Below are 23663 nucleotides of genomic sequence, written 5' to 3'. Positions count from 1 at the left end.
ATCAGGACTTGACTGCAGCATTCTGAGATATAAATTTTCCTAGGAGAGAGTATGTTCACAATGCGGGAGGCATAGCATGTGCAATGGAAAGGTAAAGCTATAACACGCTATCCTACTGTCACACTGTTCACTGATGGAAAGTTAATACTTTGTACATACTAGGTATGTTAGGTGAAGACATTTTCAAATGACACTGCTGTTGACACTAGCTTTCTAGCTTCCTGATGCTTATCAACAACTAACTGACATTTCTGTTTGTTAATAAGTACTCAGTAAACTTCTACATCCCTAGGGCATGTAATCACAGAGTGTGTCTGTCTGTATATATCAGGGAAATATGTCCATCCACTTATTCCTAGTATCTTTCCATAAAATCTGCGGATAACACTGATATGGGTGATAACTTCCCATTTTAAGCTCTAACTGCCCCCTAATCTAAGGGATGATGGGAGTTCATATTTAACTCGTATTTGAAAATGAGTACCTCACACCTGCAGGTTTGTGATGGAAGAAATGGGTCAGAATGCAGAGAGTGAAGTTGCAGGCTTACCAAAGGTTTGAATGTTGGTGAAATATGCCAGAGTGGTGGAATGTCTTACTCCTCTTCATGTCTTTTTAAAATATTTCTGAATTAGGTTTTAATATTAGTCAGTCCCAATCACTGTGAATCACTCCAGTATTCTTCGAAATATCTTGCAATTCCCTTTTGAGTCTGTGTTGTGATTCAGTAATTATCCATGGATCCCTTTTGATTTAATAAGTAGACTGAAGAAACATTCAGTATCAGTCTTGTGAAATTCAGATGAATAATTTTACTTTATCTTAAAATTGTATATTCTTTGCTAAATTGCACTTGAGTTGAATTTGAAAGGGGGGAACAGAGAGCCAACTTTTCCAGATGTAATTTTTCATCTTAAAAGGGCTTCTGAGTGAAGTGCTTTATGAGGGATTCATTGGCTGCCAATGTATCTGTTAGTTAAAATGAAGGAAAGAAAGGGAATTATCACATAATTTCCATATTTCATAAAAAAAACTAATATACTTTATCAAAGATAAAGGCACAGAGCCGAAGCTGCAACTGAGGATCTGGCCCAAAAGCATTAAAAAGGAAATCTGTCATCTTAACAAGAAAAGCAGTGCTTGGATACATATGTGAACTTCAGTAAATAGCTCATGATTTAAAATTGGATTTTACTTCCCACTGCAATTTGCCAAGGTATGAATAGAAAGTTGAAGTCGACATTTGAATGCCATATGTGATCAGTGTAACTCCAGGAAAAACAAACAGATGAAGTGAGCTGTAGCTCACGAAAGCTTATGCTCTAATAAATTTGTTAGTCTCTAAGGTGCCACAAGTACTGCTTTTCTTTTTGCGAATACAGACTAACACGGCTGCTACTCTGAAAAGAAAACTTAGATTTGAGAGGCACAAGATCAGTTACAGTCCTATGTGATCTAATAAATAGTACACAAATGCAATGCTTACAGTTCTTAATAAGAATCAACATTCAGGCAGAGAGATTTCAATCTAAATTCCTGTTTCAATTTTTAATATCAGGGTTCTGAATCATAGATTGTAAGATGCAGCTGTTACTTATGCTATTCCTCTGAAACCATGCTGGATGTTCTGTTCAACAGAAAAGTAAGTGGGACTCTAAAAATGGGGATTTGTAGGTATAAAAAAGGAAATGTCCTGAAACAATGGAATGCCATATAAGAGCAATTTTTTTATTCCTCAGTTGTACTGACCATCTAAACAATGGAGCGATTTTCTTGTGATCATGATGGTAGTTAAAAAAAACAATACAGTGCTATCAATATGTCCTTCACTGGGAGGACATTGTGCTTTAGTCTGCTTCATCAGAAGGCCGTTTTGTATGTGGCATTTAATAGTTCTTGCCAACATATGGTTAATGTGTAGGTTGGAACCCAAACAGAGCAGCTTTGCAGGAACAGTTGCTTTAGCAAAAAGGGGAACCTATTATCCTGCTGTGTGAAACTGCTTAGCTCAGGCAAAGAAAAGATCATGAGTGGTAATAAGTTTTCTACCATGAGATTTCTTTAGAAATGCTTTCCTCTCAAGTTGTCGTGTATGCAGGGCAATCTCTGTGTAACCTGTTTGTGGGTGCTGAAATCAGTGAGCAATTACTTGATGAGAAATGTGGGCAGTTGCTATTTATTCCTCTTTGGCATATGGAGATGCCATCTTCCTTGCATCACTTTATTGTTATAGTTTTGTGAGGCCTCTGCAGCGAAACCTAATATTAAACATATTTGTATTGACGTAACTAATGGTGCACATGATTTTACTTTTGGGATTTACAGAGGCCAAAAAACAGTTTCAGTTGTGGTGATTACTGCAGGTTTTTCATAAATATGGGGTCCAGATCCCCAGCTGGATCTGTGCTGATATGCACCAGCTGAGGATCTGGTCCATGATGTGTCACTGCAAAGAAAACCTAACGCTGTTGAAGCAAATATTATTTTTAATATATCCTTTTTGTTTATTTTTTTGGTGTTTCCCAAATCCCAGTGATTTCTTTAAATGGTAACTATTTGGTGCTGTGAATAATTGCAAACATCTGAGGTTTGTTTTAATAAGCACCATTGACGTCACTAGCTACTGCACGAATAACAACTCCAGGATGAGGCTTATTAGAGTTAGGGACCAGCAACTCTGTAAAAAATGTCAACCCTTAGTGTACCCAAGGGGACATTTTCTAAAGTTTTGGATAACTTTCTTTCTTTTTTTTATTGTCAGTTTTTACACGCTTTTGTACTTCCTGCTTTTTGGAAGGACCAAACTATGTTCTCCTAGTATTTCCTATGCATCAGGAATGATGAAAAATATTATTTATAAAATGTTATATTGCAGTAGCACCCAGAGGCCTCAGTCAGTCAGGACTGGGGCCCTGTTGTGCTAGGTCAGGGGTTGGCAAACTTTTTGGCCCGAGGGCCACATCGATGTTGTGAAACTCTCTCTATGGAGGGCCGGGTAGGCCTTCCCATGTGGCCTGGCCCCTGCCCCCATGCACCCCCTCCCTGCTCCTTGCTTCCTGACCGCCCCCTCCCGGGACCCCGTCCCTATCCGTCCCCCTGGGACCCCACCCCCAATCAACCCCCCCTGCTGCCTGTCCTCTGACTGCCCAGACCCCTATCCACACCCAATCCCTGACAGGCTCCCCCAGATTCCCATGCCTACCCAACCCTGCCTGTTCCCCATCCCCTGACTGCCCCCTGGAACCCGCTGCCTGCCCCCTTACCATGCTGCTCAGAGCGGCAGGAACTCGCAGCCCCACCACCTGGCCGGATCCAGCCACGTTGCCCACGCTGCCCAGCCGGAGCAGCGAGACAGAGCACTGGTGTCACTGCGGGGGAGGGGCCAGGGGCGAGGCTCCCCAGCGGGAGCTCAGGGGCTGGGCAGGATGGTCCCACAGGCCAGATGTGGCCTGCGGGCTGTAGTTTGCCCACCTCTGTGCTAGATGCTATGCAAATACATATGAAGAGACAGTCTCTGCTCCAAAAAGCTTACAATCTAAGGCCCTGATTCACTAATTGACAACATGCAGGCATTCCTGAGATCTCTCGTGGAGCCCCAGTGATCTATCTGAGTACAAAAGTGTGCCTCTGTCAGTTAGCTGCAGGTTCGTATACTAAATACTGGAGATTTCATAAGATTCTAGCCCATCTTATATAGACAATGAGATTTTGAATAAGTTCACGTAAGTGAAAAGAAAAGGAGTACTTGTGGCACCTTAGAGACTAACAAATTTATTTGAGCATAAGCTTTCGTGAGCTACAGCTCGCTTCATCGGATGCATCTGACGAAGTGAGCTGTAGCTCACGAAAGCTGCTCAAATAAATTTTAGTCTCTAGGGTGCCACAAGTACTCCTTTTCTTTTTGCGAATACAGACCAACACAGCTGCTACTCTGAAACCTGTCGTTCATGTAAGTGCTCACTCTTCTGCATGCTTATTTAAATGTATCCTCTAAAGGCCAGATATTTAACTCTTTGATTTCATTGAACATTTTGTTTGTCTGGACTTCAGGCAATGGCCCTAGATAGTTGAGGTTCACCCATCATAATGAAAGCTTATATTTTCCTCTAAACTCACATAGAACAATGTTCATGGTACTATGTCTCTGCTTGGTTATTGGAAGCCTGTTATGAAACTCATCTGTCCCTGTCCTGTGGTGGCAAACCCTTTTCTGTATAAACAAAGTCTGACAGTGATCAAAACACAGTATAATTTGATTGAAATAGGATGTTACACTTGGCACCATAGCTATAAGCACTGCAAAATGCAGTTTAATAATACTAATGTTGCTAATAAAGAAAATAATGAAATGGGTGTACAAATAACAGCAGTAATATCAAGTCGTATTAGTTTAATAGCAGGGGAGTGAATGATAGCATTTTTAATTGCACAATTCCACACCAATCTTAAATTGCTACTACAAAGCAGTCAGGAATTCACTTCAGAAGAACAAATACTACCTCAGTGACTTGTGATGGGATGAAAGTTGGTTTGTTGGTAATTTCTGGTAGAGAAGTACTGGCATGCTGCGAGTGAAGGCACAAATTTTGATCTGGTACACCACTGCTTCTACAAGTGGCAGAGGAGGGAGTGGAGGTCTGTTGAATTCCCTTTACCTTGCAATACATAAGAACCTTTATCCAATGCCTTTTCACTGGAAGTGCCACCTTACTACTTTTAGGATGTGTCTACACTGCAATTAGACACCTGCAGCTGGTCCGTGCTAGATGACTAAGGCTCACAGGGCTTGAGCTAAAGGGCTTTTTAATTTCAGTGTAGACATTCAAGCTCAGGCTGGAGCCTGAACTCTGTGACCCTCCTACCTCACAGGCCCTATTGCCTGGGCTCTGGCCCAAGACTGAACATCTACACTGAACTTAAACACTCCTTAGCGTGAGTCCTGGGAGCCCAAGTCACTTGGCGTGGACCAGTCATGGGTTTTTTTTAATGGCAGTGTTGATATACCTACCCTTAAAGGTTTCAGTGCTACATTATAAGAATTGCTAATCATATATTGATTTGATATGTAGAAAATGTTGTGCTTTCTTATTACATTGGTTTACTCAATAGGTTTTTAGCTGCCTTGCAGGGAACAAATCCATAAATATTCCCTATATCCAAGACAAAGAGTTTTTGGTGTTGATCTGTCTCTACTCTTTCTAGTATCCTTTAATCTGTAATATTCTGTCTAGGTTTCAGATGCAGATTATAAATGGTATTCAATTGTTACATTTAGCTCTTCAGACACTACTACAGTGCTGAGTGCCACAGGATAAATCTGAGAGAATAAATCTGAAGGTATTAAATAGCTATTTTTATATATCGTTTTATTAGTGATCATAGGTGAATTGAAATATTTTCTTAGCTTCCTCTCATACCTATATTAACAACATCTTCCTCTTCACCGTACAGTAGTCCTCACACTCCTTGGGGTACAGTATGTTAGAAAATTACATTTATTGTATATTTACATACATTTACATTTTTATTGTATTTTCTCTTTATGAAGAGGAGCAATAATTCCCAGTTCCTCTACTTTTATTGCTCCTCATTATAGTTGAATTGGCAGAAACAGGATCAGACTTCGGTGAATTGAGGGAGAAAGAAAAATCAATGTATGCTAATTTAAAATATATATTAAGTTTGAACAAAAAGGATGTGTGTGAAATGCCCTAATACCCACCAACTAAAATTTACAAAAGGCACGCAGAGCAAGTGGGAGGAGATCAATTAAATGCTGCATCCCTGAGGTGGTCCTGCTCCTTGAGAAAGGTGGGGCTATAGTTTTTCCAGCTGGCGAATATTAAGCCTGTAATTTCTGAGAGAGTGCTCTGAACTATATTTATATCTATTTACGTGTCCCCATCATTGTGTCATCTGAGTATCTCACAAGCATTCATTCATTTATGCTCACAATACCTCTGTGTGGAAGGGAAGTGTTATCCCCATTTTACAGAAGGTAAACTTAACAGAAGTTAAGTGACTTGCCCAAGTGTCAGAGTTGTCAGTTGAACCCATATCACTTAAATCTCAGTCCAGTGCACTAACCACAAAAAATCCTTCTTTCCTTTTGACTGTACATTGAGCAGCAGTATAACTTTACTCCTAATTTTTGCTATATTTTAACTCCTCCAGCCCAACACACGCTCATTCAGAAAAAAGTGATATCATTGATGTTATCTCCTCCATGCCACTATCTATCCAGCCACCCATCATGGTATTAGAGTGCCCTCTATTCTGAATAAGGCATACATGGGTTTATGGTTTAGTGGGGAATCACCGTAATTACTGCTGCTGCATCTATTACAACCTATCATACGTTCAATAACTCCTGCGGTTCCTGATAATTGAGTCAGTGGTGGGAGAAGGGAAAGAATTATTTCGTCATTATTGCCACTGATAAGCAACAGGATTCCTTTTAGAGTATTATATGGCAGTTGGATTAGCAGTATTTGGTGCTACATTTCAGGTGCTTAGGTGGCTTCATTGACATGGGCCAGAGGAGTGACAGCAGTAGAGGCAGTTCCTGTGGTTCCCTAACTTAGAATTGCTAGGCGAACTGTAACAGCCTCCTGAACCTATGATGGTAGGAACCAGGGTAATAAATTGTGCACAACATGTACATCTTCTTGGTGATATTTTTTTCCGCATCCCTGCTTCATAATTTTGGACTGACTTTTCTGTTTGATGTTTGCTACAGATTAACCTGTGGTATTGGGCAGGTGAAAGGTGAGACTTTACTGAAATGTAGATGAGAGAAGTAAAAAGTGTGAGAAATTGAATCAATCAGGTGGTAAAAAGAGGATGTACTTGAGGTAGCTTTAGATTGGTTGTTGAGGGAAAGTAATTTGTTCCTCCTGGTACAGCAAATTAAATAAGTACTCAAACAGAGAAAACTTTCCAAGTATGTGTGTGGAGGTGGGGGGAGAGGCAATCATAGTTTTTGCTCACATTTCACTTCCTAAGTCTTAAAAGGTAACATTTCTGCAAGAGGGGGCAAATCCTAGTTCTGGAGTGGTATTCATTGTTGAAATGGATCAGCTTCACATTTAATACTCATTATCAGTACTGATATAGCCACAAAGGCCAAAGTATTCTCTCTCTGTTGGGGCAGAGGGAGATTCCCAAACCTGAGCCAGTCTTTTTAGGTGACAAATCTGAGGAACAGTCCCAGAATGAGGTGTCATTAGAGGTGTCATTAGGTTTTGTAACAAATTGATAAACTAAACAGTAATAAGTCACCAAGACCAGATGGTATTCACCCAAGAGTTTGAAGGAACTCAAATGTGAAATTGCAGAACTACTAACTGTAGTCTGTAATCTATCATCTATCTATCTATCTGTACCAAATGACTGGAGGATAGCTAATGTGACGCCAATTTTTAAAAAGGGCTCTAGAAGTGATCCCAGCAATTACAGGCTGGTAAACCTGACTTCAGTACCAGGAAAACTGGTTGAAACTATAGTAATGAACAAAATTGTCAGATACACAGAGTACTGCAGTTTGTTGGGGAAGAGTCACTATGTTTTTTGTAAAGGGAAATTACGCCTCACCAATCTACTAGAATTCTTTGAGGGGGGGTCAACAAGCATGTGGACAAGGGGGATCCAGTGGATACAGTGTACTTAATTTTCAGAAAGCCTTTGACAAGGTCCCTCTTAAGCAAAGTAAGCTGTCATGGGATAAGAGGGAAGGTCCTCTCAAGGATGGGTAGCTGGGTAAAAGATAGGAAACAAAGGGTAGGAATAAATATTTTTCAGAATGGAGAGGTAAAATTTATTCTTCTCTCATATAGTTAAATGGTCAATCAGGTAGCTTGAGCCAATTCTGTGGCAGGGACGAAAGCCTTTTATTTTGACCCTATGTTCAATAGGGAGCCTGTATGGGTCCATGAGAACTGGGGTGATGTGCTTGCAATGGCCAGCATTGCTGAGTAAGCGGGCTGCCACATCTAGATCCAGTTGGAGTTTTTTGTAAATTTGCACTTTTGTTCCTACTTAATATATCACATTAATATACTTTGGGAATCAAAGATGTGTGGGTCACCCCGGCAAAGTCGAGGTTTGATAAAATAGGTCATGAGCTGGAAGCAGAAACCCGTGTTTTTGCAGACATAACTATTTGGATATATTTAGTTGCAGTGCGTAGTTCAAAAGGACAAGTAGGCTATGAAACAACTAGACAATCTGAGAACTGAGTTCTTTCCTGTGCCTATACCACCTCGCTCTTTCCAGAGGTTAGCTTCAGCCAGCTGCTTTTTATGCAGATGCTGATGTCTTCCAGGCATGTTGAAAGCTGGGAGATGGTTCTATTTGTGTTAGACAAATAGGAGACATTGAGGAGGTATAGGAGATGATAGGGTCGAGGTTAGACTAGCTTTCATGATGTGCCAATGGCTCCAAAGGGTCACAGATGTAACCAGGTATAGCTATGAAAACACACAGGTATAAGACTGCTGCATAAGGAGATGCCATTCTTTATGTTCTGAAGTCCCTTTCCCCATCCTCCCACATGCTATTATCATGTTATAATTATTGGTGGCCACTATTGCTGCTACCAATATAAAAAACCTAGTTTGAATATCATTCACGTATTTTCCAACAGATTTTGTTTGATCTTTCTGTAAGTTCACTGTATGTCCATCATGTGTGTGTTCTACTGTCTCTTTGTTTTCTCTTCTGATATAGAAATGTCAACAACCCCAATTAAAAGAAGATTGCAAAAAATAAATGAGTGGTAAAAGCCAAAAGCAAAATTTGGAGATAAATGTATTTGTCAGAATTGAAACCTTTGACATTAAGTGCATATCTACACTACAGACTTACATATAGTGTAGACACTCTGCCTTATGTCAACTTATGTAGTGTAGACTAGGCCTAATAATTTTATAATTTCTCCCATTTGAATTTGAAAGAAATGGGAGGGGAACAAAAATTACTCCTATGGTATTATCTATACTAATAAATTCACACCTTTAATATGTGAAGGTATATGCAAAAGTAAAGATCTTATTTGAAAGAAACGGGTATCATTGGATTTGTACTAAAACCCGCACAAAAATTGGAAATTCCAAACAAGCACAATTATATATTTTTATTTAGGCAGCTGAGAAAGGATAGCTCTAAAACCGTCTAAAATTCATATTGCTTTTTCACTCTCAGGCCTTTTATGCTCACAAGTATATTCAAGTTTCCTGAGCGACACTGACCTTTAGGGCTTAGAAGGCCTACACTCACTACACCACACTAGATTTTGTATCTTTTAGGCTCTTTTTATTAGGAACTTTGTAATGGTGGTTGGGGCTTGGAAACTACTCCAATGAGGGAATTTCCCCCCCTATTTCTCTTCCCCCCCCCCACTAGCTGTTCTAGCTATTAAACTTTATCCCCTCATTAGTGGGTGGTCATAACGAGCTGGAAGTGAGGAAAAATCTAGCTGGTGTGAATCTCTCACATGTTTATCATCAAGCTAACATTAGATGTACATCACTTATTAAAGTTGGCAGTGAGCATTCAGGTACTCTATATGGAGTGATGAATTAACTCTTAGTATTGCCCTGGACTGAAGCTAAAGCTGTTGGCCCCAGCTCACTGCATTTGTTTTCAGTTGAAAAACTTTGTTAAAATCATGGTGCAGAACATTTTCATTGTTTTTGCAGATTTTGGGAATGTGCATTTTAGTTAGGTTTAAGTTCCCAGAATGAATCAAGCACAGGGGCCAAGGGTTGCCCTCCACCTGCACAGGATTACTCCCACCTGAAATCAATGAGGCAAGCATTTTCTGTTTTTTAGGCTTTAAACTTGTCACTGGTCTGAGAGTGATTATTGCCCTGATTGAAATGCTAAGAATTACTACTATTATTATGTACCTCTAATACCCATCTTAAAATATTCACATCAGAGGAACCTGAATAAAGGAAGCTCTAGATGAAACATTGATCGGGGAAAAAGCAGGGGAGCAGGGAGGGAAGAATAGGAAAAAATACAAATGATTCAGATCCTGATATAAATCTGAAGTAACTCCACTGAGTTATGGAATTATCCCAGATTTACATCAGTGTAACTGAGATCAGCATTCATCCAAATGACTTTGGGTACAGTGTACATTTGGGGGTTCAGATTGCTGCAAGCTGTTGAGAGAGACAGAAACAAGAAAACTGCTATTTTCAGAGTGGAATATATGTGTATATATTTATCTATAGTCAACATCAAACTGCTATATATTTAAAGGAGACTTATGGAAAAAATCACCGACGCTATCACTTCTGTGGAAATGATCATCTCAGAGAGAGGTGTGTTGAAAAGTTTCACCAGTTAATGTTTCTTATGCTCTTATTTCTTCCGAATAATCTCTCCATTAATCTATCAGAGATACTGTAATTAGTTTCTGTAACCAAAGAATATATTTATTTTTCTGAGTGCAGAATAATATTAAAGATGAATATGCTGCTGTGTAAAGCAGCTTCTAGACATATTGAGAACCTGAGATATAATCACGGCAATTATTAATGTAAGAAGATTGTTTTCAAATACATGCTCTCTATGGCTGGCTGAGACGCTTTGGACATTGTCCTCAAAATAGTTGTGCTCACAAGTGTATTATTACTCCCATGAACAAATAAACTAAGGCTGCAGGAGAAAATAAAATTGCAGTCATAACAGAATCCAAGAGTGGACCTTCAGATTTCACCAATTCTTTTCCCATTTTTGCTTTATATTACTATTTGTGTATCTTTATGGCTAAGATACTTTATTTTGTATACAGTAGCTATACGAAGACAGAGTTGGAGCTATTTCACAGTCTATTTTAGAGCAGTGTTTGATACCCTGATTTGAGATACTATGGAACAAACCAGAAAGAGCTTGTCTCCATTAAGAGAAATAGTAATGGATTTCTGAGTGCATCTATCTCATCTGGAGGAACAATGGGCCACCAGTAAAATTTTAGATGGTTGAGGAGGGAGGGCTAGAGAAACAAAATAATGGTGACAGGAAAATTTATATTGTTCAGCAGATCCATGTCACTGGGGGCATTGACTGGCTTTCATGACTCTACTGCAGTGAAACTTGTAGCAGGCAGTAGCTTTAAATCAATTATTTGATCAGCTTCAGTAATTACTCACCAAAATACCCATTTAACTCCTTTTATGGCTTCTTTGTACCATCAGCTTAAAATGGAATTTAATTTTGACTTCTTTTGAAATGGCACTGCAGTATGTTATTGCCAATCTATTTTGTACTATGTATTAAGCTTATTTTGTGACTGAAGAAAGATTATTTTAACATGAAGCCCTTTGAGATTATAGTAAGACAAAACACCTCTTTGAGTAAAGCTGTATTGTCAGTCTTTGTTCTTTGAAAAAGAAAAGGGTAACACAGGTAAATGCTAATATTGTTTAATTAAAAGCACAAAATAGCTTTCATTTAGGTTTAAAGATTATGTTCTTTAAAGAACGCTAAACGTTTAAAGGTTATGTTCTTTAAAGAATTGCAATGTGTGGACTTCATTCACATTTTATGGTGGTGTAAACTTATTGTAATCAGTGGAGTTACACCTGTGCAAAAGTAGAGTAAAATGGTGAATCAGCCCTCAATTTAGCAATGGCAGAACTGAAATGGGTGTTATGAGAGTCAGTTCAGCTAAGCATCGAAAGAACTGGGAACTGAATATCCTGTCCATCAGGTGTAGCTCCATTTATGTCATGGAGCTACTCACTGGTGTAAAACAGCTGTTACATCAAAATTAGGCCTCTGATGTTTATCTGAGCACCCTTGACCCAGAATTTTCACAAGTTCAGGTTTCCTTGTTTGACATTTCTATTGCTACTTAATTTTTAAATAGGCAAAAATACAAGAAAATAAAGACCAGTAATTATTTTTGCTTTTCGTTTTAGCAGGAGCGCATAAGTTCAGCAACAAAAACTTTTATTTTAAGAGATTTTCTCTCAGTACTCCTGACCGCTCCATGCCTGACTACATCTCAGTCCGTCCGTCCGTCCGTCCTTCCTTCCTTCCTTCCTTCCTTCCAAGTCTTCTGTTCACTACTGTGAGGTCTGATTCAACACACTCTTACACTGAAGTCAGTGCAGTTTCACTGATGATCAACTTGTGTAACTGGACAGAGAATCAGGTCCTGTATGTCCTGCCAAGGTCTCTTGCCTTTAGGAGAAATATATTCCTGTGCTGGTACTGAGAAGAGCAGGGCTGATGTGGGGACAGTGGAAATGAATTGCATTTCCTTGAATCCAAGGTTGTTGGGAGCCAGATTGTTCTTGTGTAGGTCAGGGCTGCCCTGAGGGATGCTCTAATTTATGCCCAGGCACTAATGGTCCTGAGCCCATGACCACTCCCCTTTTCTTTCTCAACAGGCAAGCTGGCTGGCCTGTCTGCAAAATTCCCACAGCAGGGCTATTCTTGGGGGCCCATGTGGCTGTTTTGCACTCACTTGATGCTAGGATAACCTGCTCAAAGAGGACTCATGAATTAGTCTTTAATTCATGAGTCCTCTTTGAGCAGGTTATCCTAGCAGGACATACAGGACCTGATTCTCTGTCCAGTTACACAAGTTGAACATCAGTGAAACGGCAGTGACTACAGTGTAAGAGTGTGTTGAATCAGACCTCACACATCTCCTCCCACTCTCAACTAACTTCATATCAGCTTTCATGTTGACACTGTACTGAGAAATACCATCCATGTGTCTCAGTGGGTAGGGGAACTTGATGGGACCAGCATTGAAGGGGGACAGCCCCAGCAGCAAGGGAGGACGACACTTGCAGAGGGGCTCCAGGTAGGGGGGCAGGTGCAGATTGGCTAATGCTAATGACGGGGATTTAATCTGGAGCAAGGGCCATATTGAGTCTCTTTTAGCTCTGTTCCTGCAGGAATTTTGCTGATGGTCTTGGGCTCTTGGAATAGGCTGAGGTCCCTACTCTTGAGCACCCTTTGTCCTCATTGCAGGGTGGGGGCAGGGCTAGGACTTCAAGAGAGCTGATTCTGGGAGTTAGGCTGAGGCAAGCCTACCCCGAGTTGTGTGTTGTATGGTAGGAGTCTTGTAGCATGTCCAGTGGAACCACTTAAATGCCTGGTATAAGAGAGTATGGGTGATGGGTAGGTAGCGCCCCTCTCCTGTGTTTACATTTTTTTAATAAAAAATTAATCCATGTGTCTGTCCTCATTTTGAGTCTGTGTGCAGATCAATAGCCTTCTGATTAAGGTACTTATGACATTTTGGAGTGCAATCTAGACCAGAGTGGGGTTGTCACCCCCACTCTCCAACTTTGGGTGCCTCACGATGCTTTGCTGCTGTAGCTCCAAGTGGGCTGCTCACAAAATAGCATGCAGGTCACACCCTGAGTGTCTGTGTATAGCCACAGCCCTAGTCCAACAGCTCCAACCCCAGCAGCCTGTCAGCAAACACCAGCTACATTGCTTACTACATGCAGGGTGAACCCCACTACACTGAATCTCAAATTTCCCCCCCAACATGTGTGTTCTGTACGGTCCAGCCCTCTCCTGGACAGTCCACATATATTAGGTCCATTGCACCTGTAAGGGGATCGATAGACAACAGTTTGCTACTTTTAAAATTGAATTCAGTTGAAAGATAACACTGGATTAGTTTTAATTAAAGAATAAAACAAGTTTATGAGCCTACAAAGAGAGAGATTTTAAGTGAGTACAAGTATAAGGGGTTAACATCAGAAATGGTTTCAAGAGAAATAAAGATAAGATGTATTCAAAACTTACCAAATTAGACTTTGTTCAAGGTGATATTCTTACTATATGTTCCCAGCATTATTGCTGATCAGGTTTCAGGTCAGATTCTCCCACAGACTCCATAGGCTATTTCTTTTGGTGCCTTAGGTGAAGGTGAGAGAGATGGAGAGAGAACTTTGGGTGTTTTCTGCCCCCACTTTTATAATTGTCACCCTTTGAAATGCATTTTCCTGAGGGTTATCACTAAATGATATTCATTCTCACTGTGAGGGTGGAGTCAAGGAGTCTGCTGTCTGTTTGCTAAGGTGCAGATCTATTTGTTCTTGCCCCACTTCCTTGCCAAAGGATGTCCACATGATAGGTGATTTGTCCGTCAGCTTTGATGACACCTGGCTAGAGGTGTCAACTTGTCTTTTGTCTTTAAGAAACAGGTTAATCCACTCCCCAGATTTGTCTGGTAAACACACTTCAGTCATAATTTCACCTTATGTTCATAACTTTACATATGATGTTGCTACATGGATTTCACCATGATATTGACCAGCAAGTTATTAGTTTTCAAATGATAAAATATAAGGCATATTTTGTAGAAAGATTATTATGATAGTGTGTAGGGTGTAAATACAGGCATGCATTCAGTAACAGAATCCCAAACAACTTGTCTTTCTTCCTTTATATCTTGTTTTGAAACTGCTCTTCCCCCAGTCAATAAACTCTGAGGGATGACGTTGGCATACAACTCTTTAGTTGATTTCTGTACATGATCCATTGTCTACAGCCAAGATCTACGATATAACCGCATTTGCTCCAACCCCTCAGACAGAGACAAACACCTACAAGATCTCCATCATGCATTCCTACAACTACAATACCTACCTGCTGAAGTGAAGAAACAGACTGACAGAGCCAGAAGAGTACCCAGAAGTCACCTACTACAGGACAGGCCCAACAAAGAGAATAACAGAACGCCACTAGCCATCACCTTCAGCCCCCAACTAAAATCTCTCCAACGCATCATCAAGGATCTACAACCTATCCTGAAGGACGACCCAGCACTCTCACAGATCTTGGGAGACAGACCAGTCCTTGCTTACAGACAGCCCCCAAATCTGAAGCAAATACTCACCAGCAACCACACACCACACAACAGAACCACTAACCCAGGAACCTATCCTTGCAACAAAGCCCGTTGCCAACTCTGTCCACATATCTATTCAGGGGATACCATCATAGGGCCTAATCACATCAGCCACACTATCAGAGGCTCGTTCACCTGCGCATCTACCAATGTGATATATGCCATCATGTGCCAGCAATGCCCCTCTGCCATGTACATTGGTCAAACTGGACAGTCTCTACGTAAAAGAATAAATGGACACACATCAGACGTCAAGAATTATAACATTCAAAAACCAGTCGGAGAACACTTCAATCTCTCTGGTCACTCAATTACAGACCCTGAGAGTTGCTATCCTTCAACAAAAAAGCTTCAAAAACTGACTCCAGCGAGAGACTGCTGAATTGGAATTAATTTGCAAACTGGATACAATTAACTTAGGCTTGAATAGAGACTGGGAATGGATGAGTCATTACACAAAGTAAAACTATTTCCCCATGTTATTTCTCCCCCCACCCCACCCCCCACTGTTCCTCAGATGTTCTTGTTAACTGCTGGAAATGGCCTACCTTGCTTGTTATCATGAAAGGTTTTCGTCCTTCCCCCCTGCTGCTGGTGATGGCTCATCTTAAGTGATCACTCTCCTTAGTGTGTATGATAAAACCCATTGTTTCATGTTCTCTGTGTGTGTGTATATAAATCTCCCCACTGTATTTTCCACCAAATGCATCCGATGAAGTGAGCTGTAGCTCACGAAAGCTTATGCTCAAATAAATTTTAGTCTTTAAGGTGCCACAAGTACTCCTTTTCTTTTTGTGAACTGTCTCTATTTTTGGCCTTGGTCTGAAGCTCTTAAGGACTGAGATTTTTGTCCTTTTTTAGTATATTTTACTTGTTGTGGTGCAGCCTCTCATTAAATTCATTTTGAATTTACTCTGGAAAATTGTGGGATAGAGTCGGTTATTGTGTATCTTTCTGTTGTGTTCTCATTGTGAATCTCCTACCTTTCTCGTGTTAATGTTTCCAACAATGTAAATGGAACCGGGTTCTTCTGCACAATATGGGTACCCCTCTTGATGATAAAGCCAGTGCTAAGTTGGTTGGTATGAACTTGAAAAGCACTTTACTTTACTCATTTGTCCTCTATTATGTAGGAGGGGGTAGAACAAACATGTAATACTTTTAATTTGAGTTAATCTTTCTCTGGGACAATCCAGAAAAATGACTAAATATCAAGTAAAGCAGCTGTCCTGTTAGGGACCTACGTGTACACAATGAACTGTACGCTAAAATTGAACAATGATCCAGTTGTAAACATCTAAATATTCCAAAATTTAAATTATAGTTGTTTCTGTGCCCCTGCAGAATAAACAGATACACTGTAGACAACTGAGTACACTTAACATTGAAAAGTCACAATCTAGTTACTTCCTAAGTATAAGAAATAGGATGTGTCATGGTATTTCAGATATCATGCAATAGATCTGGCCCAGATCTTTAACTGATACCCGTAAATGTACACCACCTGAGAATCTGGCCTGTTAACTGTAAATAAGGACTTGTTAGTGAGCACATTGTCTTTTGCCTTTTCAAGTGTCATGTTTTTCATCTTGCTCCAAAATAAATGCCTGGGATTGCAGTCTCACGTTGACTATCGCTGTTCTGCGTCTTCATGGTCCCAAAACATAAACTTTTTTTATGTTATGATTGTTAGCCATACTTACCCCAACCTTCCTCCTGTTCTCTCTGTCCCACACCCACAGCTCCTCTTTGCATCCCTATTTGTTTAATAGCAGGCAGGAGCAAAGTGCTCCTTCCGTATTAGGATTTAATGATGTATGGATAGAGATGAGGTTAAATTGGAACTGGCAGAATGGGCTGCTTTATGCTGGACATAGTGATATCCATCATTCTCTGTTTTCCTGAGCATGTGCCATTTCCTAATGATTGAAGAAATTGGTGTTTTATTAGGCCAGATTCACAGCTAAATTGTTGTTGCTCCACTGATTTTTGCCAGGATCTAGCCTGTTATTTGAGGTCACATGATTTGTTTTAACTGACTACTTAATAGATAAAAATCAAAAGACCTAGGTATTCAGATATCACAATGATAGGAATGCTACAAAAATCTATATAGATGGGACATCTATAAAGGCAGATTCTCATGTGTGCCAGAACTCAGGTTATGGTGCCCTGATTCTCAAGGCCAAGCTCTCTCTGAAAATGCAAATGGCATAATGGCCCCTAAACCAGTGGTGGGCAGGTCTACCAGAGTGGAGCGAAGCTATACCACTTCCCTGCTGCCTCCTGTCAGCAACATATTTTCTATAAGGGGAAGGACAGGGCCCAGATCTGGAATAGATGCACTGGTTGGGAGTTCTCCTCCAACAGGGGATTAGGTGCTGGTGATTGGTCTCCTTTACACCACTTTGATGGTGCAGATGGGTTAGATCTCAGAATAGAATGTCACATCGTGTATGTGCGCATGCATATGGAATGACAGGGCTCACCGTTTTCATCTTGCCAGTTGTTCCTTAGTTAAGAGTAAATAAATAAATATATCTATTTATTTCCTATCACAAGTGAATAGTTAGTGTTTCATTAGCAATAAGTGATGCAGCAAGCAAACAGGCATTGTTGTGGGTCAGAGATCTTTACTGAACATAGACACTTTGCTGGAGTATTACATGCTGAGAGGCCTGTGTGTATTTGGTAGCAGCCTGGCCCAGCTTACATTTCTGAGCTGCTGATGTCTTACCAACTAGGTCCCTCCTAAAATGCAACCCTCCTTGTGAAGTTCTGACATTGTGAATACTTAGAAAAAAATTCCAACTCCCTTAGATAACTGTATTATAAAATGCATGGATATGTGCAAATTTGTATGTGTTGGTTATTAGTCAAGTTTTCTTCTATTTTGACAACCATATTGTTGTAGGTAATATATTAGCTACCAATCCGGTGTAATCTGCATGGTAATTATTCACATGCTTTCACCTTGGACAGCGGAAAATCAGAATTTATTGTTTCAATTGGAAATGCCAATTTATGTTGCCAGGTGAGAACTGAAGTCCTGAGATTTCCCTCAGCAATACAGGTACATGCATTGTTATATGGGTATAAAGAAATTTCAGACGTGGCTGAATCCTTGAAGAAAAATGCAGTGTGATGGGGGATATATGTTGGGCAAGTGCAGAGAGAGGAGAAAAAGTGTCTGAAAGCAAAGATATAACCATGTATTTAACTGTTGCATGAGGTGAGGCATGTACAGTTGAAGAACTTACTAAATCAAGCTAAGCTGAAACAGTAGGCCTACAAAGAAATGTATCTTGTTTATCCCTCTTCCCATCCTTTAAGATTGATGTTTAGGCTGCTGTGGAAGGAGAAAAGAGCATATGCAAATATCTTGGATCTTTTAAATTTGAAGAATTTTGACAGGTGGATATGAGATCTGTCCATGTGCTGTCTGAAAAAAGGAAGTCATCCAGAAAAAAGTTACTTGCAGAAATACTGCTGTCACCATGTGGTAGAGTTATTAGTGGAAGCAGAGTTAGCAGAGAGTAAAGGCATCAACATTTGCCGAACAATTGATAACTGGCCAAGATTGGAGTAGAGCATTGGTGGAAAAAAAAATCTAGGGATCTAGAATCAAGGGACTCTTTTATTTATGGGTTTAAAAAAAAGATTTTCAGCTTGATTCTCAGCCACTGTATTGGAATGTCCTTTGAAGCTGGCTTATGTAGTGTATATATATCCAGATGCTCTATTAGGAGGACTTCAGCTCAATTTTCTGTTGGGGAACAGAGGTGGAAAAACTTGTGCCCCTCTCCATGTGGGTCTCTCACCTCCTGTGTGAAAAGAGGGATTAGCCACCCCTGTGAAAGCCTACTCTCTTCAGGTTTGGGGATTGCACAGGGAGAGTGGCCATGTCAGCTGGGACATGTATAGTCCCACAGAATTCACTGTGGAAATATAGTACCAGCTGATCTGTTACCTTTCCATAGTCTTCCTTCCACACTGGAGCTACGTGGCAGGATACGTGGCCATGTGGGGAGGTGGTATTGGCATCCCTGGTGTAATAAAGAGGCACAGGATCTATGTGCAGATGCCAGAATATCTGTGGAATTCAGAGATAGACCTGTGGCTTCTGCTGCAGGGAGGCAAGCCCTCCTGAGTTCTTTTCAGAGTAATGAACTGCCATGGAGGGATTTTTGCATATAGGAACTTAGCCCCCATTTGCAGGTTTTCCGAAAGAGGGGGTGACACCCTGCTCTTTTAAGTTCCCAGATGAATGCATTAGTCATATTTTTTTAAAATAATGCAATGGGTAGATCTATTAGCTTTAAGTATACATGCCACTAAATAATACTGACTGCACTTTACAAATTGAAGTTTGCCAAGATGGACCATGTGACTCACTTCTCCCCATGGTCCATCTTGGCAAACCTTTATAATTTGGTACAGAAAATGGGTCAATACTAAAGATAAACTCAACTACACAGCAAGCATGTACCTAATCCATGATGGATCTTTAGGCAACACAAGGTAAATCAAACTCCCAGAATACATTTGAATGCCTAGAGTTTTTCCAGTATAACTGCACAAGGGTCAGAACCACTTCCTCCATTCTTGTCAAACGATAATTAGTGGACAGACACTGAGAAGAGGAGTGTATGCCTCGATCCATGCCCAAAAGGCACCCTCCACATGGATCTCTCTCCCCTAGCAGGGGCACTGGGTTTCCATACACTGGGAGTGGACAGGATGGGCAGTTTCTGGATAAAGAAGATGAGCATGTTTTCCTCCAAAATACTTACAGGAAAATGATGAACATTAATCCCACTCGAAGATTTCTTTTGCTTGGATAAGCCATTCCCTCATCTCTTGAGGAAATAATTTCAAGGAGTCTCTCTCGGAGCAGAGCATAAGTTTTCCCATCCTCCAGCTAGGTTTTCTGTGAGAATTAACCCATTTGCTGGTAACAAAAGTAACTGCTTTTATCTAGGTTTGTGAAAATAGCTCATGAAATCACTAACTGAAGATGTCACTTGTAAAACACCTTACATGGAATGTTAATCTAGACTCCCTATCATACATGCTAAGTATTGCTACCCACAAGCCATTCATCTTTTTACCATCAGCATGGATCTTTGAGCAAACTAGTTCATGGCATCCACTTTACTTTCAGTATTAGCTACCAGGGATACTTTCTGGTGCATGATGATGCTGTTGACATCCTTCTCTTTTCAAAGCGTTTCTGGAGATGTAGTAGAAACCTCCTCAGGTAGCTACATGTGTAGATTCACCCATTTTCATTACTTTTCAATGACTTGTTTAAAAAAAATAAAACTTCTCAATAAAACATTTTACTCATTATGGGCTTGATTCTGCAATCTGTACTTAGCCTTCCTTCTGTCAGAGACCTAATGATGTTGATGGAATTACGTGCAGGAATAAGTGTACACACAGTAGTAATTGTTTGCAGGACTGGACACTTGGTTTCCTTCATATAAAAGAAGGATTAAAGCTCCATTTAGTAACATATCAGTCCTTACCATTCAAGAACAATTACTGTACCTATTTAATTCTCTTTGATTAAAATGGCTTTGCCTTTTCACCTCCTGAGCTAAATGTTCATATCTTGGATTTTGGACACAGATGAAACTGGGTTGGATTTCATTTTAGGGACAGATATTGGCCCACATAATAAAAGCACTCTACTGTTTGATACAGTTTGCAATACAAGTTAAAAAAACAAAACAAAAAAACCCCTTTAATTTTGGGTCAAACAAAACATTTCTTTGGGTATTTTTAATAAAAGCAAAGGAAATAAAAGTCTGGATTCAGAAATCTCACTTGTTGGAGTGGTGGTCGTTCCTCCTTTAACACTTAGCCCAGTGGTTAAGCCATTCACTTGGGAGAAGGGGGACCTGGGTTCAAGTCCTTTCTCCAGAGCAGAGATGAGTGCCCTAACTACTGAACTAAGGGTTATTCCGCTGTTGAAACTGTTCCACTTTGTATGCAATGCATCCATAGTCATTGGGTCAGAAACAGAGGATGAATAACTCCAGCCTGGTTATTAGGGTACTCACATGGAAGGGGGGGAAAACCTGGATTCTAGTTCGTCCACCATTTAATAATGGAGCATAGAGCAGAACTGGGCCCTAACTTTAGCAGTGATAATGGTAAAATGCTAGTCACATACACATTTATATATATTCTAGAGTTAAATTTAGGAGTTTTGTACTCTTAAGCTAATTTTCTGAGTATAAGGTTACAGCATAAACAATCATAAGCCATTATTATAAAGGACTACTCTAGGACCTAGGTGAATCTAGTTATATTTTGAGCACACAAACTAGAATAATAGCAAAGAACTGGATTACAAAAAGTCAGGTAGGTTGTCAGTTTTCTCCTGTAGTGAACAGAACATTAGCAGTTGTTAGATTAAAACAATATAGCTGTAAAAACGTTCCTAAAATACACTTGAGTATGCCTCATAAATTTCATTTCATTTTAAAACTGCATAGGAGATTTCATTTCTTGTTGCCTTTTGATTGCAATTCTTATTGCAGGGCTGTGACTTTTAACTCTCTGACAAGCAATCAAAATTTGTTTAATTAAAAAGAAATAGTTAGGAATTACAAATTTAATAATCTGGTTCCAGTGAATTAGATCACAATGAGAGAGCATCTGCCATACATTTCAAAATGGATGGTTCCTTTCTTGCATTGTGCAGTTTTTCCTTTGGAGTTGATTTTTGTGTTTGGAGTATCACTGAGAAGCTGGGTCGTGATGACATGTGCTGACATGCAGTCCAGTTTAAAATGAAAGGTAGAAGGGACCATTTGATCACTTTACAAATGCACTCTTAAAATCACCAATTTTATCCTGGTAAGTTGAAATAGTTTAATAATAGTAATCGGGGTTTTCAAAGGAGCATAAGTGAGTTAGAAGCCCAACTCTCGAATTTTAATGAGATTTGGGTGCCTAACTCTCTTAGGCTCCTTTAAAAAAACTTGCAAAACAATCTATTTTGCATCATTAAACATTCAGTTATTGTAGGGTGTAAGATTGGCAGTATTTTAAATTAAACGTATGATTTTCAGGACAAAAAGTATATTATAGTAGAGAGATGCTGTTGTGAATGAAAACCATACAATTATTTTTACTTAGCTGGTATTTGTATAGAGGTTGACAATATATGGGCTGCAGCTTGTACAATTTCAAAATTGTCCCTAGAGGTATGTAGTTCAAAACACAATTTCTTTAAGCTTTTATGATACTATTGTCAAAAAAAATAAAAATAAAAAAATAAAAAACCCCATCCTCCTTGTCAAGCTGCTGTGCCTGATTGCTAAGGAATTCAATATTTCATTGGAAAGATATAGACCACATGAAACAAATTCTGCATAAGAATAAACATATGAAAATTGCTGCAGGGCATCTTAAACCATTATGAAAGGAAGAGATGGATATAATAATAATGGTGTTTGTTTATGAAGGATTTGGAAAGGGGAGGTATCCACTAAACATGTCCATGTGTTCATCTTATCTTAAAGATAATCTGTCCATCATTCCCTTTTTATAAATGTTTGTATTATTGTTCAAGTAACAGAGGATTTTCAGCGTAATAAACTATTCTATTTGCAACAATCTTCAAGACTTCATAAATTCTCCATTACACAATGTTACACAGTCCTCAAAATTATATAATGTGTGTGTGTGTGTGTGTGTGTGTGTGTGTGTGTATATATTACATTGAAAAGATCTTTTCATTTAAAACAAGATACTTTGGAAAAGCACTAGCCAATGATCTTCCCCACTGTATCATATGAATCTTTCTTTTATAAAACAATCCTAATCCCTCATTCCATAACACAGTATTTCTTGTTAAGTGACACATATATTGTCTCAAAAATGACAACTGCATAATAATAAATACTTAGCATTTATGCTTTATACACCAAAATCCTGGTCTCATTAAAATCAATGGGAACTTTGCCATTTATTTCAATGGAATCAGGATTTATTCATGTTTCTTTAACAGTTTATAAATATTAACTACATTCATTCAACTCACAACAAACTTGGGTGTGGTGGTAATAAGGATTATTATCCCCACAAAACACAGTATGGTTAAATGCCCAATTTTATTCCCACTGAATTTAAAATAAATAAATAAATTAAATTAAAAAATTCACAGGGTGAAATCCAGGTCAATGAAAAGTTTGCCATTGATGTCAATGGGACAGGATTTCACCCATAGAATTTTTATAAAGCCAACCATTCAAGTAAAAGCCTTTCAATGTATCCTGTAATTCTGCAAAATGGGGCAATGCTAGGCTGATGAGAAGAAAATTTCACAGTTCAGGGCCAACCATTAAGACTCCTATCTAGACACCATTAGCGAGAAAGCCCAACTGAGCTGACTATCAAGATGGAACATGAATAGCAAGGAAGTATCCTCTGAGAGACAGCAGCCATCCAAACAGGTCTTGAGAGATCAAAATTAACCCCTTGAATTGCTCGTGGAAACAGACTAGAGGTCACTGTAGTCTAATACTCAACTGGTGTATATAAAATTATATACACACCTATATACACATATCACTAAGCAAATTAACACCTATATTTTGTGGCATCTGAAAATTCTGATTTGTCTTCTAGGTGATCCCTTCAGACTATAATGTAGAAATCCAAAACAGAGTTGGTAAAAGCCTGGTTATTTTGTCAATGCCCAAATCTGAGAGAAAAGGTTGCAACAGTCTTGTCGAGTGAAGACCAAAAA

The 23663-nt window shown here is 39.5% G+C and overlaps 1 protein-coding gene across 5 annotated transcripts in view; it reads left to right on the top strand.

Annotated features, from left to right (window-relative positions):
- LUZP2 (leucine zipper protein 2) overlaps positions 1-23663 on the top strand; it is a 341273-nt gene that overhangs the window by 999 nt on the left and 316611 nt on the right. The window lies entirely within an intron of this gene.

The sequence above is a fragment of the Dermochelys coriacea genome, chromosome 6 (assembly GCF_009764565.3).
Source record: "Dermochelys coriacea isolate rDerCor1 chromosome 6, rDerCor1.pri.v4, whole genome shotgun sequence".
NCBI classification, from domain to species: Eukaryota; Metazoa; Chordata; order Testudines; family Dermochelyidae; genus Dermochelys; species Dermochelys coriacea.
The sequence above is the reverse complement of the archived record's forward strand: the minus strand, read 5'-3'. Positions and strand labels throughout refer to the sequence as shown.